The 19,221-nt window shown below is 40.5% G+C and overlaps 1 long non-coding RNA gene across 1 annotated transcript; it reads left to right on the top strand.

The window, feature by feature from the left end:
- The first annotated feature begins 849 nt into the window (after nt 1-849).
- On the top strand, nt 850-15,925 carry LOC115501755. Its single transcript, XR_003964898.1, has 3 exons — nt 850-1,009; nt 8,838-8,939; nt 15,854-15,925. It is a non-coding gene; the product is annotated as an uncharacterized LOC115501755 (long non-coding RNA).
- Nucleotides 15,926-19,221: the final 3,296 nt, after the last annotated feature.

Genomic DNA, 19,221 nt, shown 5'->3' with positions numbered 1-19,221 from the left:
CTAAAATATTTATTATGTGGCCCTTCACAGGCAAAGTCTGCTGATGCCTGTTGTACCCAGCCAGCGAGGTTATGTTTACACAGAGTTTGTAACGATGAGGTTAAATGTGAAACTAGCACTCTTAAATGGAAAAGAAATTTTATTCATTCCAATCTATTCACACAATATTTAATTACCAGTGGCGATGCTAATAATAATAACGTTCTGATCCAAAACACCGTGCATTGCTATGTCACAACAGTCCATCTGAAAATTCAGTGGATCTGTACCATGATTTTCGACTCATGTGAACTGAAATAGCTTTTTTTGTGTGTGGCAAATTCTTTCCTAGTACTAGTAATTCCTGCAAAGTGCATCATATCTCTTTGCCTCTATACAACTCGTGCTGCACAAACATTAATCTGTGATAATTTATGAAAGTTGGGTCCCCGAAGGCAAGCGAGGCCGCTGCCAATGATGATGTCATCTGCTATCTGTCTTCCCCTTAAAGGCCAACTCCCCTCCTCCCCCCAGCTGACTTCTTGATCCAATGACCATACTTTTTCACAGTACATCAAAATGTGGAATTAGCTGACTGACCTATTGGGTAACCCTCGCCTGGAAAATTAGGTCAGTATACTATTATATCTGTTTTTAGGATCTTAGGATTTTGCAGAGATGAGGGTAGGCCTTGCCTAACTCCTCCGCCTTTGAAAACAAGCAGTGCCTTCCAGTTAATAAATCACCAGGAAGGGGATGACAGCCCAGAAATCTGTGTTCACGTCTCTCAGTTGTTTTTGTCTGGTTCAGAAATCATTAGCACCTGATAGTGGTTTCAATGCTCTCCCCAGTGGTAAGGGCAATTCCCAGGCCAGATTTCTGTCAGACAAGAGGCAATCTATGGAGACCATACCTCGGAAGCACAGAGGCTTGCAAACACTCAGGGCGCATACCTCAGGACCTTAGAGACAGAGTCACTCATGTGAGTTTCACAGTTTGAAGTCATACGAGAGCAGAACTTCCAACAAGGGTAAGGAATTACTGCTTTTTTTTTTTTTTTTTAATTTAGAGAGGATAGGATCATGCCAAAGAGTAAATTGATCAAGTTCTAGAGCTTCTATTGAAGAACTGCCGATTTCAAGGGGTATACATAGCGTTTACAATTGTTTCCATTCGCTGAACTAGGGAATGGAAAATCGAACTTGGCTGTAAATTCAAATACGACTTCTGATACAAAATGCACCCATCATCTTTGGAAAAGATGTGATATTATATTTACCCAGGCAATCGGTATGTCTCAGACATTGTTCTTTTTTCCAAATACAAGGGGGAAATACACAAATGGACAATACTGAATGTTTAGCCGTTTTTATGGCTTGCCTGCTCATTTTTCTAAAAATAAGCCCCCAATCTATCCTTCCTTTGTTTAAATATTTTGGTGACTTAGTGGGTTACAAATGTTCCGACACATATGGCGAATCCAATTAATAAATTACAATCCCAGTTCTTAAGAAACCCAAAGTCCAAAAGAGTAATAAGTAACTGACACAGAGAAAGAGAGGGCTTCACAAACAAAACGTAAAAGAAGAGGTGGGGAAGACTTTACACAGGTAACAAGGCGGTTCTTGGGGATAAAGAGGAATTCCTTGGGTAGACAGTGTGAGAAACCTGCTTTCAGGTAGGAGGAAACTATTTACGAAAGCATGGAGGCATGAATAGCTTTGAGCAGTGGGATTCCATGAGGAGGTGAGAAAGGGTCCAAGGAAAGTCTAGAGGTAGAAACTATGCTCCCCAGGCCTTACCTACAGGTTGTGGAAAAAGTTTTCTAACATTCTAGAAGTATCAACCAGGCAACAGTGTAGAGGGTGGCTTTGAAAGTTCAGAGGGAGAAGAAACATAGAGGCCAGTAGGCTACGACTGCAGTAACAGAGAAGAGAAATGATATTGTCCGTGGATGTGTGGAGCAGAGGAACCGTGCTGAGAGATGTTGAGAACACTGTACGAGAGGAATATAGTGATAGGTACATATGTGAGTTTACATTTTTTAGTACCCACACTTAACAAGACAAACACATGAATTTTAATAATATTTAACCCTATAGTCAAAAATACTATCATTTTGACATAAAATCAATATAACACTTTTCCTGACACAATTTACATTCTTTTTTTTTTTTTTTTTTTTTTTTTTTACTCTTTTGAAATCCAGTATATATTTTAAATTTATGGCACATCTCAATTTTGGTAAACTGTATTCCAAGTGCTTAACTGCCGTATGGGTTTGTGGCTGCCATTTTGAAGAGTGCAGGTAAATAATAATAATAATAAAAAAACAAGAGCTACCTTTTAATGAGCTACCATTTATCTTATATAGAGGTAAGGATCATAATTATCTATTATTTCACACACACTTAAACAATCCTGTGGAGTAAGATTTTTTTTAATTTTAAAAAAATCTTAGAGAGGTTAAATAACTTGACCAAAGTCACTGGCAAGTGACAAAATTTGAACCAAGGTCTGTAGGGTGGTATAGCCCAGACTCTTAACCACAAGCTATCCTGCCTTCAAAGCAAAGTGCAAGAGGAATTGAGGTTGATTCTAACATGAAAAACCCAATGGGTAATCAGACCACTCATGGCTATGGCAGTTGATGGAGGAGTCATAGGTATGGAGAGTAAGATAGTGAGCCCGATTTCAGAATTGTTGACTGAAAAAAAATGCAATTTTCTCCTGTTATATATTTGCTCTCCATTACACCAAACTAAAGTGAAAAGTTTCAGAGCACAGATATACTTGTTTTGTCCTAGACTAGTATCTGGCAGGCATTTGGTTGGTACTCAATAAATATTAAATGGATAAATGAATGAATGGTTGGATGGATGGATGGATGGATGGATAGTTGAGTGGATGGATGGATGGATGAACATCCTTAAGAAGATATTAATAAAGCAATGTAGTGACAATTTCAGATATGAGATAAAGATTCAGGAGTGACCATATTTAGGAGAGAGTCAAACATGAGACATTGACTAAAAACCCACACGAATAAAATGGAAAATAAGAAGGAAACAAAGAGGAGAATAACCTGAAAAACATCAACGTTTAAATGAGTTTTGGAGGAAGAGGAGACAGAGAAGTGAACTAAGAAAGAAAAGCCAGAGAAGTAGAGGAAATCAAATAAAAAAAATTATTTTGCGAAATTCAAGAGAGGTAAGAGTTTCACAAGAAGGGACTATAAATCAGCATCAAATAGGGAGTTGATGCCAAATATGGAGCAGTTAAGGTGAGTTCACCTTGTTTAACAAGGTGGAGTTCATTGATTGCCTTCATAACAGTAGTTCTGTTAGAATAGAGAGAACAAAAAACAGGTTACATCAAGTTGAACAATGAAGGATGGCCCCCGGTGGAGAGAGGGAATGAAGATGACTGGCTATGCATTGCTTATAATAATGACTTTCTGGGAGGAAAAACAAAACAAAACAAAACAAAACAAAACTTCCAAGACAAGTTAAATAAATGATGGCAGACCCTTGTCAGTGAGTAGGTACCATTGCAAGCCACCACTTGGGGTCAGGAAATTTCTAAGCTGCAGAGTACATCAGTAAAATCGGCTGAGAGAGCCACGAAAAGGTGAGGGAGAGGCAGCTTGGCACCTGTCTGTGCTACAATTCCCACATGTATCTGTCAGCCTGTCTTGGGCTTGTGAGTCCTCCCCTCCCCCACCCCGTACCTCCTGAGATACCCACCCGCCTGCTGGTCTGGGTGCTGACCCCCATGCAGACTCCCCATGTTGGGGTGCCTTTGGCTCAAGACTCTTTCAGTTCTCCAGAACTTTCCTGATGACCTAATACCCGTATCGTTTATAAAAGCACAGGCAAACCTTTCCCTCCTCCCAAACCAGTTTGGGGCCATAGAACATTTACCAGGTCCTTTCTACCTCACTTCCATTTCTGCTCTGCCCTCCATGGTGGCGTTGGGACTTTGGGGACACACATCCCAGTTCCCCTCTATTCTCAGATCATAGAATTTAGAGTCTCTCCTTCTCTTTTATCACTGTTTTTTTTTTTTAATTTTTTTTTGTTTATTTATTTTTGAGAGAGAGAGAGAGAGAGAGAGAGACAGAGTGTGAACACGTGAGGGGCAGAGAGAGAGGGAGATACAGAATCGAAGCAGGCTCCAGGCTCTGAGCTGTCAGCACAGAGCCTGATATGGGGCTCGAACCCACGAACTGTGAGATCATGACCTGAGCCGAAGTCGGACACTTACCCGATTGAGCCACCCAGGTGCCCTTTGTCACTGGGTTTAACTCAAAAGGTACCGAACACAAGCCTGATCATTTCCAACTCTGCTTTTAACTCACCCCTGTGAATCCTAGTCATGGTGACCTTGGACACTGCCCACAGCTGTGGCATAACTCTTTCCAGACCCCTGAAACACCCATGAGCACAATACTTTTCTTTCTAATATTTCTAGTGCCTCTACCATGAGTCATGAAAGCCTGTTTTCTTTATTTCTAAAAAATTTTTTTAACGTTTACTTATTTGTGTGTGTGTGTGTGTGAGGGAGAGAGACAGAGCACAAGCAAGGGAGGAGCAGAAAGAGAGGGAGACACAGAATCCGAAGCAGGCTCCAGGCTCTGAGAAGTTAGTGCAGAGCCTGAAGTGGGGCTCAAACTCACAAACTGCGAGATCACGACCTGAGCTGAAGTCAGGTGCTTAACTGCCTGAGCCACCCAGGCGCCCCATGACAGTCTGTTTTAAAATTCTGTCTTCATTTCTGCAGTATAAAACCCAGGTGAAGAATACTAACCCTGGTATGTGTCGTATCCTTTGGTGGCGGTGGGGAGCGGGGGCACTGGGAGAAGGCATTGTAATAAGCAGGAGCCAGAGGGTGTCGAGGGTGTGCATGGGGAGAAACACATGTGTTATACGTTCAAGATAATATCCAGCTGCACCACTGAATACTATACGGCCACTGAGGATAACCCTGAAAATTAAAATGCAGTGTCATTGAATGATCTTCGAGGCATACGGTGTTAAAAATGTAGGGGCGCCTGGGTGGCGCAGTCGGTTAAGCGTCCGACTTCAGCCAGGTCACGATCTCACCGTCCGAGTTCGAGCCCCGCGTCGGGCTCTGGGCTGATGGCTCAGAGCCTGGAGCCTGTTTCCGATTCTGTGTCTCCCTCTCTCTCTGCCCCTCCCCCGTTCATGCTCTGTCTCTCTCTGTCCCAAAAATAAATAAAAACGTTGAAAAAAAAAATTAAAAAAAAAAAATGTAACATTCACCTTGTGAAACAGTGTGAACAGTAAAGGTACATTTTATGCTTTTAGAGTACTTTTTTAGGGGTGTCTGGGTGGCTCAGTCAGTTAAGCATATGACTCTTGGTTTCGGCTCAGATCATGATCTCACTCAAGGTTTGTGAGTTCGAGCCCGTGTCGAGGCTGCCAGGGCGGAGCCTGCTTGGGATTTTCTCTCTCCCTCACTCTGCCCCTCCCCCTCCCCCTCTCATGCTCTCTCTGTGTCTCTCTCTCTCTGCGTCAATAAATAAAGAAACTTAAAAAATATTAAAGTACTTTTTAAAAAAGAATATTCTTTTAAGTAATCTCTACACCCAATGTGGGGCTCAAACCTACAACCCCGAGATCAAGGGTCCCACACTCCACCGCCTGAGCCAGCCAGGTGCCCCTTAAAGTACTTTCATGAACAGAAACATGTAAGAAATATACACAAGTTGATTATTATCATCTTCAGCTATTGATATTATGGTTCTGCCTTCTCTTTTCTTCCCTATTGTATTTTCTAATTTTATATAAGGAGGATGTATCTCTTTTGGAAACAAACAAAAAACCTTAGTTCTCATTTTCTCAAAGCTGTGGAGGGTAGGAGAGTGATAGGCAGTACCTGGACGGACATGTGAGGTCAAAGGTGGCTTTTGTTTGGAATGGCAGAAATTTGCTCATGTTTATAACCGAAGGGAAGGAGCCCATAGAGAAGGAAAGGCTGAAGACATGGAAAGGAGGAGGTCATTGTTGGGGCAAGGTCTTAGAGGGAAACAGAGGGAACTGAATCCAGCAACAAAAGGATTACCACAATTCTGAACAGGAACACTTCTTCCGTTATGAAAAAAAGACGCACGTGTGTATCTAAACATTTATAGGAAAGCAGAAACGGGCTCCGAGAGGATGGGGAGACCACATAAGAGTTCACTTTCCAGGGAACAATCAGTACTGCTTTCACACATTTGCTTATGCAGAACTCTTTTCATGCTCCTCTCCACCCACTACCCTCCAGACCCATCTCCAACCCACCTATGTACGGAGCCCCTGCAATGTCTCCAGTGAGCCCCGCCTGCTCCTGGATGATTACATCCCAGAATCTTCTGGGAGCCTGTCAAAAATACATGCTCCCAGGATCCCATGCCTGGAGTGTCTAATTCTATAGTTCAGACTAGCTCTTCCTCAACTTTGACACGCACACAGAGGGCCCCGGGAGCTTACTAAAAATGCAGATTCTGATTCAGTGGGTCTAGGATGGGGCTGGAAGCCGTACATTTCCAACAAGTTTCTAGCCAACGCCAAGGCTGAGACCACGCTAAGAAGCAAGGGGCTAGAGTAGGGCTAGGAAAGCTGTATTTTATTTTCCAAACAATTTCAATGCAACCAGTCCAGGAACGCTTCACTGATAGACATTTAGGAACTACCACTCACCACTCTCCTGGCTGTTAGCATCTGCTCTCCTGTTTGCTTGTTTGTTTTTTATAATGTTCGTTCATTTATTTATTTTGCGAGGGACAGAGAGTGTGCAAGCGAGGGAGGGGCAGAGAGAGAGAGAGGGACAGAGAGAATCCCAAGCAGACTCCATACTCAGCGCAGAGCCTGACGTGGGGCTCGATCCCACGAACTGTGAGATCATGACTGAGTTGAAATGAAGAGTCAGATGCTTAACCGACGGAGCCACCCAGGCGCCCCTGCTGTCCTATTTTATCACAGTTATTTATTTTTGTATATGCTTGGCTTGTATCTTAGATTTCACTAAACCGCACTTAGATCACTAAACCGCAAAATCAGTAGAAGGAACAGTGACATTTAATTCCCCTTTGCACCCCTCCACTTAGTAGAGTGTCCTGCAGAATGGACACCCAGTAATGTGTATTAAAGAAAGAGAACGAATGGTGTCGCAGCTTTAATCCTGACATATCATAAAAAAGTGATTCCGAAGTTGCTGCTGTAATAAATGCACAGTGAGAAGGAAGAACGATCTCCGTTTTCGAGATTTCGTCTGAATGTTAACATATACAGTTTCCATGAAGTATGAGGGGATACACACTGAAATCCACTGCTGGTCGTCACTGGTGATGCCTCCCCGTTTCTCTGCTATATTTATTATTCATCTGGCCTTGGGTTTGCTTTAATTACCAGGTGTCTTGTTTCCTTTCTGCTCACACCTGATTTCAGGATGTGGTGGTCAAACGCCCTCCTTTCAAGTTCCCTACATCACACTGTACCCTGTTTTGAACACCTGAAGTATATAAAATCTAAGGTTAACATGGATTTTATGTTGTCCTTTGGGGCAGGAAAATATAAAACCCGAGCTCCAGGAACGGCTTACTTCCTGTTTTTATTGGTCATAAAGGTTTCATAGTGGGAGCAGGTGGCAGAAGCACACAGAATGGACTAACTCTTGGCAAGTCTCTTGCCTAGATGGGAGGGCAACTGCCCTTTCCATACCGAAACCCTATTAGAACACCTGCACAGAAGATCCACTCCGGTCCCCAGCCCCATTTGAAGTGTGCAACTCAATGATCTTTAGTAAATGTACCCAACTGAAGATCAGTCGCTATCATCCTAATTTAGAACATTTCTATCACCCCAATGAGATCCCCCTGCCCCTTTACAGTTAATCCTTGTTTCTGCCCCAGCCCCAAGTAACCACTTGTTTTCATGTCTCTGTCTATTTGTATTTTCTGCATATTTCGCGTACGTGGAGTTATACCGCGTGTGGTCTTTCGTACTTAGCATGATGCTTTCGAGGTTCATCCACGTTGTGGCCTGTATTTTATCTTATTATCTCCAAACTGTATTCCACGATATGGGAACATCATATTCTATTTATTCTTTCACTGGTTAATGAACATTTGAATGGTTTCCAGTTTTTGCCTGTCGTGAATAATGTTGCTGTGAACATACATGCACATGCTTTTTGTGTGGCCGTAAGTTCTCATTTCTATTGGGTCGAAACCTAGGAGTGGAAATTCTAGCTTCTATGAGAAATTTATGTTGAACTTCTTAAGAAACTGTCAAACTCTTTTCCAAAGGGCTGAACCATTTTACATTTCCAGCAGTGACGTGTGAGATTTCCTGATTCTCTATATTTACTCTTGTCTGGTTTTTTTTATTTTTATTTTTATTATCACCATCTTATAGGTGTGAAAGAGTATCTCACTATGGCTTAAACTTGCATTTCCCCACTGACTAATGATATTGAGAATCTTTTCAAGTGCTTAGTACCCCTTCATATATTTTCTTGGTGCACCGTTTCAGTTGATTTGGTGTCCTATTAAGGTAAACATGGGCTTAAGGCTTCTTTCTCCACACTGGCCTCACTTATGCAAGTCATGACCATGGAAAACTCTCAAAGACCAAGCACCCTGCAAACAGACAAGGACTTAATAATAGTAGATAAAGCAATAGATACATTTTTAGGAAATTCAAGCTTCATTTTACAGTGTATAATAAAAATGCTTCACTGCCCTGAAAGTTTTCCATTAATTAAGTTGCAACTAACACAGTTCATTTTTTTTTTTTTTTACTTTCTTTGCCCCCTGCGCCCCCCCCCCCACCCCGCCTCAAATAAGTCAGTATTGCTGTAAACCTAAACCTCACGGAAGGCTATTATAGCATCGGAACAGATGGTGAAGATTTCCATAAAACAGAAAGGGAAACAGACTTGTCTGAAGTGAGGTAAGTAAACACAGAGCGCATGAATGGTGAGAACTGAAATCGAGTGTTAAGTACAAATTAAAAATAGAAAGCATCACTGCGAAACTTGTTTGGGGAAAAAAAACATGATCTTTTTAGAATACGGCTATTAAAAAGCATGCATGAGCCCCGCGTTATTTCTATTTATCTTTGGAACACAGCCATAGCAATTACTGGGGACATTAAGGAAAACATTCGCCAGCAGCAAAACAGAATAGAAGAGATCATCTAGATAATTTAGTAACAATTTCAAATTTTATGGGGGAATGGCTTTTGTTTTGTCAATATGAAAATTAGGAAAAAAACATGTTTACATGAATCAACTAGGGAGATAATTATTCTCTTCTCCAATTCCCTTTCAATGTGTGTTCACAATTGCTAAAAGGAAGCCAGGCAATGGCCACTTCTTTGTGTTTCTTCTATTAATAGAAGGGATGGATGGAAAAATCAGCATCGTTGCCTCTCCTGTAGGTTACCATCATTGGGTTGAGCCAGAAGACTCCAGTTCTGTTTGTTGCTATTGTTGTGGCTTTTGTCCTGTGTTTGTTTTTCTCACTTAATATCCATATTTTGAAGGAAATAAAAAAAAGACTTAAGATTTATTCAAACTCCCATTTCCTCTTCACAAAATAGAATAGGGGGGAGAACTTGAACTCTTTTCTGGAAGATGGAAGGAAACTGTTTTGTGTGTGTGTGTTTTTTTTTTTTTTATCTTTGGGGTCACGCGTTGTTTTCGCCACAGAACTTCAAAGTGTCGCCCCCTGTGTGGATGTTCTTAACCGCTCACAATGAATATGACGTAGAAGAAAAGGCAGGAGGAAGCATACATGGTGAATTTACTCACAATTGTGTCTGCAAAGTAGAACAGGGTCTCATATACTGTCTATACAGTAGGCAATGCATAAAGATTTGTCGGCTGATTATATGACTAAATGAGAGACAGTTGAAGATAAATTATTCTTAAAAAACTTGAATAAGTTAGCTCTTCGACCAGATGGACACTGTTTAATATTTAAAAACAAATCATTGGGAGAGAAAAAGAGAACAGTACATCCCAAATTCTGAACATATAACTAGAAGACATACAAAATCCCTTCAATGTAACCGATCTCTGTGCTATGATTTAAGGCCTTTCATGTTCCCAGACAACTGTCAATTAGACAGCAGTTTTATGGGGCATCTGGGTGGCTCAGTCGGTTAAGTGTCCGACCTCGGCTCAGGTCACAATCTCGGGGTTCGTGGGTTTGAGCCCCACCTCGGCCTCTGTGCTGAAAGCTCAGAGCCTGGAGCCTACTTTGGATTCTGTGTCTCCCTCTCTCTCTTTCCCTCCCCCACTTGCCCTCTATCTCCGTCTCAAAAATAAATAAACAGCAAAAAATAAATTTTAGACAGAAGTTTTGTACACATCTTGCACATCTCGCCTCCGATCCCCAGCCTTATCTCTACACACACTGGAGAAAATATGGTGCTTTATAGCAGCCGACGTACAATAAGGAGTAGACAACATGCAGAGGAAGAGCAACGGACAACTTGCAATGTGTCTGTGTCTTCCAAGAATCATATCCCCTATCCCCAAATCCACCCCTGTCTGCAAAGCAATTATTGGTATACACAGTACGTTACATAAGATACAATTATAAGTTATATGCGTATAATTATATACATATAATTAAATATAATTATAAAAGTTTATAGATTATTTTGGCCCACTGTCAAATAATAGCTAACAAGGATACAAACGAATCTTTAAGTGATTCAGAGCTGACAACATGCCCAGTATTCTGTGAAATTAGATATCCTAAAGCTCTGATCATCTAGTCAGCTACGAATATTCATGTGATAGCCATTTGTAGATGACCAATATTTAATTGTATTAAGAGTGAGAAGAAGTAGTGATTCATTCTAATTCCAGGAGCAAATAATTTTCCTACATATCAGTTTGACCTTGAATTCATATCAAGACTTTTCTGTAATACCTGGCAAGACTTTTCTGTAATTATTTAATTAGGTCAGTGTTAAGGACAAGCACATAATTGATGTCAGAAATGAAAATATTTTTTTTTAAATATAATAAGGGGCACCTGGGTGGCTCAGTGGTTAAGTGCCCGACTTGGGCTCAGGTCATGATCTCGTGGTCCCTGAGTTCAAGCCCCGCATCGGGCTCTGTGCTGACAGCTCAGAGCCTACAGCCTGCTTCCGATTCTGGGTCTCCCTCTTTCTCAGTCCCTCCCCCACTCATGCTGTCTCTCTCTGTCTCTCAGAAATAAATAAGTATTTACAAATTTTTAAATAAAAATATAATAAAGGGGTAATAGCAACAATTTTAGAGTTTCTTTTTTAATCACCAAGTGATTATCCCTTGGACAATCACAGGTTTTATAGAATAACGATACATGTCACATGTGGACAGCATTACAGTGTTGTCTACTATTATTATTTGTGGGCTTTCCAATGCAAAAGGTACTTTCATATATATCATCTCACAGAATAATATATACCTCCCTGTATAATTATGAGAGTTATTATACTCATACTCTCATATTTATATGAGAGTACAATATATTTATATCTATACTTATAACTTTTTAATGACTTATATGAGAGTATAATATATTTATATATTATACAATACAAATACAATATATTTATATTTCTAAACTCTCATAATTATACATCATATAATTATTATTAGTTGTGAGGTCTCCAATGTACTCCAACTACTTTAGTTATACATGATCTCACAGAATAACATATACCTCGCTGTGTCATGATGAGACCGATTGTACCCACTTACAGATTACAGAATTTAGACATGGCTCAATCAGGCAAGAAAATACTGCTAGTAAGTCAGGGAGCAAAGGTTTAAACCCTGCTTGACTGGATTCTGGACGCCACACACTTTTGAGATATATCTTTTAGTTTCACAGGTAGGAGGGTCCTTAAGAAGACACTTTAGATGAACAATTCAATACTAATCAGTCATGTTGTGGGAAATGTTTACATGAAACAAATTACATCTCTAAGAGGTGCAATTGAAGAAACATTTCTTGCAGATGTGCCTTTTCGTGAGAACCCCTTCGCTGTTAACAGAAGGTTTTGAGACCAAAAACCAAGAGAGAAAGACAGTGAGACTTTAATATTTTCATGTCCCAGACCAAACGTGCCAATTCCTTTGTTTGTATCAGCATATTGTTCTCCTCTCATAATATGTAAATAAAAAGGGGACTGGCAGGCATATAGGAAATAGGGATGACTCATTTAGTCTTGAACCTCAGACATGCTATAAAGACCTTGAAATTCCAAATAGTTCAGTTCACTTATTTTTGCCTTATTGGAGGCCACATTCTTGGCCACACCACTCTCACCTGTGAGTGAGAATTATGTGAGCTGTGAGACCAAACTAACTTTCTCGGACAGATGTTATCGTCACCATAACCTGGAAGGTTCAATTCCAGACACTTATTTTAGATATCCGCCCTCCCCCCCCCCCCCCCCGCCCGGGGCAGTCAACAAAGAAAGTGAGGACGGCACAGCAAGGACTGGGAACAGCTTGAAGAGCGAGACATTGGCTTTAAGACATGAGTCTCTGCTATAGCTTGGAATATAAGGTAAAGTCCATCCACGAATTTTCAGGTAAAAGAATCCACTTCATCCTTGAGCCAAGGAACACACAGTTGGCAGTGGGGCAGAGTAGGATGGGGCAGAGACTTTTTGGCCAAACAGCCCTAACCTGGGATCCCAGTTCTCCTCCCTTGTGACTAGTTAATTAATCTGAGCAAGATCCCAGAAAGTAACTGTAAATATCAGATGGAAATATTCTTGGTGCAGTAGCTGTCATATTATCAACAAACGTATTTTCAACAGGAAAGGGGTCCTTTTCCTTTCTATGTAAAAACCAGATATAAAATAAAACTTCAAGTATGATACATTTGAAAAGGAAAGGGAAAGGAGACAAGGAAAGAAGAATAGAAGAGACAGTTGCTATAGCATGGAAGTTGGTGTCTCAGGGATCTCATGCTTATCTACATACTGTAAACATTTGGACTGAAATCCAGGGGTCTTATCAAAGCCAACAGAGCCACATGGTCTGGTCTCTGCTGCTACCTTACTTCATTTTCTACCACCCATCCTCACTGTCGGAGCCCCTTGCCTTCTCTGGGGAGAGGATATCCCTTCGGACAGCAAGTTCAGGGACTTCTCTATCCAGAAAACTCTGCTTTCACTTATCCACATGGCCTCTCTCTGACTAAATCTACATCGGCCCTCTGATCGCAGAATATCTCTTGAGGACAACTTTCCTGATCACCCATTTATTTATTTTTTTAATATGAAATTTATTGTCAAACTGGTTTCCATACAACGCCCAGTGCTCATCCCAACAGGTGCCCTCCTCAACGCCCATCACCCAAAAGTCAAAATCTCTGACCTCACTGGCGGTGCTTATTTGTCTTCCCGTTGCAGGTTTTCAAAAGCATTTATAATGGCCTGGTGTTATATTTTTATATAATATGTTTATTTGTTCGCTCGTTTATTATCTGTTTCCACCCCAGCCCCTCCACGTTACCCTAATAGGCAAACACTGAACAAGAGCACTGTTTTGTTCCATTCTGCATCTCCAGACCTGAGCACAAAGCCTTGCACATAGTAGACACTCGATATATATTTGTTCAGTGAATGAACAAATACCCACCTCTTCACTTCAGGCTCAAAGCTAGCAAGAGTGTGCATTTCATCAAGACTACACAATACACTATAATGACATATAAGTGAATTCCACACATGTAATCCATATTGAAACACTACCTTGAAAGTGACTTCATGTAAACATAAGGGAATACAGTGACTTTTACTTGGCCATGGGATCCTGTCACAAAACTGACATTGTGTTTTCCATGTTGAAGGCCTTCCTGTGTGGTCACCAGCTTCTATGTTATCAGCCCACAGGAGTCTACACCTTTTTCCTTTGAGTCACTTCCTATAAGCTGCCTACTTGATTACGGTAATTAAAGAAAATGTCTTCCTATGTGAACTAAGGTGAGAAAGAACAATCAAAAGCAGTAAAATGGTGAGAACATTTCTTTGAGCAAAAGCAATTTCCCCTTTGAAAGAGCTCACCTATTATGATCTTTGTGGAGGCATCTATTTTCAGTCTATTACTTCTCCATGATGATGAAGAAATTCATCTCAGGGAACTAAAATACCAGGATAAGTCATAATGACCATGATTTGTGGTCTTTGACAATCAAAATGCATAAGATATAATGTCATCAGGATAAACTCAGAATAGTAACTTCCAAGGAACTAGTAAGTTTCTTTAGGAGGAAGATGGTTCTCCTCCCCATTTATTGCATTATATTAGCAGCACAAACTATGAATAGATTTCCCAAGGTTCCTAAATCTATTTCTTGGTGGGACTTGGCTTATAATCTCCTGAGGACCCTACATCCAGAAATGTATATAATTTCCAAACGGCTCTATTTTCTCAGAATTATGTTCAGTCATTCCACACACATTTTGAGCCTTTTTTATGTGTATGCCACTGCATGTTGTGAAGTTGTAATTCTAGTGGAATAAGCGATTTTTAAAATTTTTTTCATGTTTATTTATTTTTTTGAGACAGAGAGAGACACACAAGCCTGAGCAGAGGAGAGGCAGAGACAGAGGGAGACACAGAATCCAAAGCAGGCTCCAGGCTCTGAGCTATCAGCACAGAGCCCGACGTGGGGCTCAAACCCAGAAGCCGTGAGATCATGACCTGAGCTGAAGTTGGACACTCAACCAACTGAGCCACCCAAGTGCCCCATTTTTTTTTAAAAAAAATTTTCATGTTTATTTATGACTTTTGAGAGCCTATGACAAGCAAAGCACCATGTCAAGTGCAACTGGAGAAACAAATATGATTGAGTCATGGTCTGCCACTGCAAAAAGTACCCAACATAAGTTGCCTGGACTGTCAGGGAATTTGTCCTCTAGAGAGGGAGGACAAGCAGGTGATAAAAGTCAGTGAATGTCCCAGAGAAAAGGGCTAGAAAACTTGGGAAAGGGGCAGGAGATGGCACTTAAAGATGTGTTGGTAAGTGGTTTATCTTGGCCATCATCCCAATTATCGATTGGAGGGAAAGAAATTCCTTTTATCCTTTGATCCTACTAAGCTCACATCAGTATAAACCATAAATCACTCTAGCTACTATTTCTAGCTAGATAAAAATGTAGTCAGCCATGAAAAACTTGCCTTGCGCACACAAATCAATGAGGCTACTTAACAGTAGACACATGTGTGATACATTCATTATGTAAGGGTTTGTATGGGAGGCTAGTGGTCCATATGTTCTCTACTTTTGTGGCCCATCGGTAACAAAAGTGCCTATAAATGAGGTGCACTACTGGACTGTGAAGAGAGCCAATTTTTCCACTTAGTCAAATTGATGTTTTGCCTTTCTCAAAGGGATTAGACTTGAAAGTACCTTGAAAGATAGTGATACTGAAAAATATGTCTCCATCCCCATTTCTTTGTGACAAAAAGGGGAGAGGCACCTTGGTTGCACTCCTTATCTCAGTGAGTCACAAGGAGTATAAAATCTGATTTCCTAGTATCTAATCGCCCTTTAATAGGGGGGGAAATCCTAGAATAAGTAGGGCAAGCATGCCGTTTTTCATCTGACTTGGTCCATTTGGGATGTTATCCCCAACATACCATAGACTGGGTGGCTTAAACAACAAATGTTAATTTCTCACAGTTCTGGAGGCTGGGAAGTTCAAGATCAAGGCGCTGGCATATTCAGTGTCTAGTAAGAATCCATGTCCTGGTTCATAAAGGGCTATCTTCTCACATAGGGGAAGAAAACAAAAGATGTCTCACAGGTCTTTCTTTTTTTTTTTTTTTTTTCTTATATAAGGTCACTATTCTCTTTCATGAGGACTCTACTCTCATGACCTAATCACCTCCCAAAGGCCCTGCCTCCCAATTCCATCAGGTTGGTGATTAAGATTTCAACATATTAATTTAGGTGGGGGATGGGGGCGGGGGGACACTCAAACATGCATTGCATAACATCATCCAAATCTGGATACATTTTAGAATGAGGAGAACACTATTAATCATTACATCTGAAAGACAGGCTTAAATCACGACTATTCCAGCAACCAGGATGATGGTCACCCAAATGACGGGTGAGAGAGGGAATTCTACTTCAATCAAACAAAAGGAGCATCAAATCTAACCTGTCTTTGTCTCTTGGAAGCTAAGCTCTGGAAATATTACCTAGCTCAGCCAATCAGAGTCTGTGACCTGCATTTGAACCTTAAGTGGAAAACAGAAGGAAGTGCAGGTAGGAAGTCAGAAAATTTTCAGTGTAATATGGGGATTCCAACGGCAGAGCAGTGAATGTCCAGATACAGTGCAGTTCAGCAAAGCACTAGCCAATGTCCAGGGGTTAAGCACCAATGGCAGCAATAACAAAGGTCAGTTGGTGAACAGTGATGTCCTGAAGTCCAGGGAGGACATCTTGGAGGGACCTTTCCTTCCTTGACTTCTGCTTCAGCCTGGTTCTCCAGCTTGAACCTGAGAGATATTACAGATCCACTGAACTATAATTTTCTCCTTAAATTAGCCAGAATTGGTTTGTTCATTTCTGTTTTAACTAAGAACTCTGACTAGAACTAGTAAATATTATTTTCCTTAGACGACAACAATGACGATGACAATGATTTTACTTGGATGATGATCACCACTTTAACACGAACACCTTAGTTACTAACTAGGGATCACATTCACAACATCACAGCATTCTCTTAAAAAAATCTCTCAGTACATCTTTTGATTGTTAAATGCTTTCTAAAAATAGCCAAGAATTTTGTAATCCAAATCTTTTCCCTTTCCAGTCTCATGAAAAAATCAATAGGGGCATTCATATAAGTTCTATGAAAAAAGAGCCTGAGATATTTTAAGAAGTCACATACTTCCCAGTTGAAAGAAAATAATCCAGGCTTTTGAGGTCCCTGTCAAATTATTTACCTTCGTTTTTAGATGTTGCAGCTGAAGTATTGAAATAAATATTCATTTGAGCGATTACAGATTGTGAATATTAACTGCTCTATACATCAAGTTATAATGGAGATTTATAATTATGGTTAATGGAGTTCAGAATTGCTAGAGGCCTAGAGGAGGGGATAAATGTAAAGAATGCTAGAAATCCAAGGAATATTTGTTGGGATGGAGGTGTATAAAGCATTCACTAAATTTTTCTAATTTAGGAGAACATGAAATGAGAGCACATGGTCCCTTTTTATGAACTGCAGGTACCTTAATAACAAAGCAAAAGTCACAATCTTATATCCAGAAGCAATTGCCAGAATGCTTCAGTTGGACTAGGAAGAATCAGAACTTACTTCTATTAATTCAATCTATGGGCAAATCTATCACCTAATATTGCTGCAGCAAACATGAAGGGAGCTGGAAGAGTATATGAGCAGGCTCTGTTTTTGAGGAGAGTAACACTAAAAAGCCCTGGACTTCATTTTGGACACCTTCAGATGCATCATGATGATTCAGATGACGATTTAGGACCCACGTCAACCTTTTGGCTTCTGCCTTGTGAATAGCTACCGAAGATGTGGGATTAAGAGCTGCCAAGCCACAATCCTGGATACATTGCTTACACTGCTGCCATCACATATCATATCCAGCTCAAGGGAGAAAGCCTGGACTATAAGATGAGATTGCTCTGAGATCAGGGGTGGAAGACAAGGATATAAAGAGCATTTGGAGCCACTTGTTCCTTCCCAACCCATCGCAGCTACATAAATGACATTTGTTCAAGAGCCCAGTGTTAAGAGTGCTGAGTTTTGGGGCGCCTGGATGGCTCAGTCAGTCTAGTGTCCGACTCTTGATTTTGGCTCAGGTCACGATCCCAGGGTCATCGGATTGAGCCCCACATCAGGCTCTGCATTGACTCTCTCTCTCTCTTTCTCTCTCTCTCTCTCCCTCTGCCCATCCCCCCCAACTTGTGCTCACTCTCTTTCTCAAAAATAAATGAATAAATAAATAAATAAGTAAAATAATGAATGAATGAATGAATGAATGAATGAATAAATAAATAAATAAATAAATAAAACCTTTTCAGAGTGCTGAGTTTGGCCCATGAGGGGAGTTAAAGAAAAAGTGGAAGAAATCATTTTCTAACCTATTTGTTCCTCTAGCTAACTTAAACTCCATTTGAAACAGCTAGTTGGTGGTTACCACGTGATCACATACCTTTCTGGACATAACTGATAGTCACAAAATTTAAGTAGTTTAACCCTTTCCTGTCATTTCAATGAGCAAGAGACAAAGGGGTATAGTAGGAAGAATACTGGATTAGAATACAGAGACCTGCACCACTGTCCTTGCTCTGCCTGATCCTGGCCAGGTGGGTTGGGTCACCTTTTGTCTTCTCTTTGCATTAGTGTCCACACTGATAAAACAAAGTGTTTATTTTTCTCAAAATGAGTCCTACTGCTATGTTTTCCTGTATATCCTCTATATGTGTTCTCAAAGATTCTTCCTATATGTTTATTTTTATTGACATATTTCCACTAGACTATGGCCCCTTGAAATCAGAAATTATGTCTATTTTCTTCCTCCCAGATATTCAGGAACTCTCACCAAGTATGCAAATGGTACTCAAATTTTATGAAGTAAATGAACAGATTAAAGAATGAAAACTATATTCTAAATAGAAACATATATATATTTTTTCTTTACCTTTAAAAGATACTTTATTGATCATTTCCTCTTATTTAGGTTCTTCCGGAAGCTGACTCTGAGACATGGCTTAGACTTCAAGTAGTTTATTTGGAATGTGATCCCAGGAAAAACAAAGTGCCAAAGTGAAATGCAAGGGCAAGGGGCCACTAACAGAGTGTTATCAAGACAGTTATCACTGTGGGTTATGGAGCTTGATCCAACTGGGAAAGTATAGAAAGCAGTAGGAAGCATGTACCTAGAATTACTCATCTGAAGAGCAAAGGACCTGGGATATTTGCATACTAATGCTTACCAGTCATTGGTCAAGGGATGAATAGCCTGAGTGACCAAAGAAAGCCTCCTTAAACAGATGAAAGTGCTGGCAGGTGGAAGACAGACCGGCAGGCACTGATATAGGAATGGCCAAGTGGTGTACCTCAACAGGGTCTCTACCACAGTCTCAAAACATTCTCTCTCTTATGCCTTCCCATACAGTCCTATTCTAGCAGTTATTTCCCTATATACCATTACCCATTTACT

Source organism: Lynx canadensis, chromosome E1 (assembly GCF_007474595.2).
Source record: "Lynx canadensis isolate LIC74 chromosome E1, mLynCan4.pri.v2, whole genome shotgun sequence".
Taxonomy (NCBI): Eukaryota; Metazoa; Chordata; class Mammalia; order Carnivora; family Felidae; genus Lynx; species Lynx canadensis.
The sequence above is the reverse complement of the archived record's forward strand: the minus strand, read 5'-3'. Positions and strand labels throughout refer to the sequence as shown.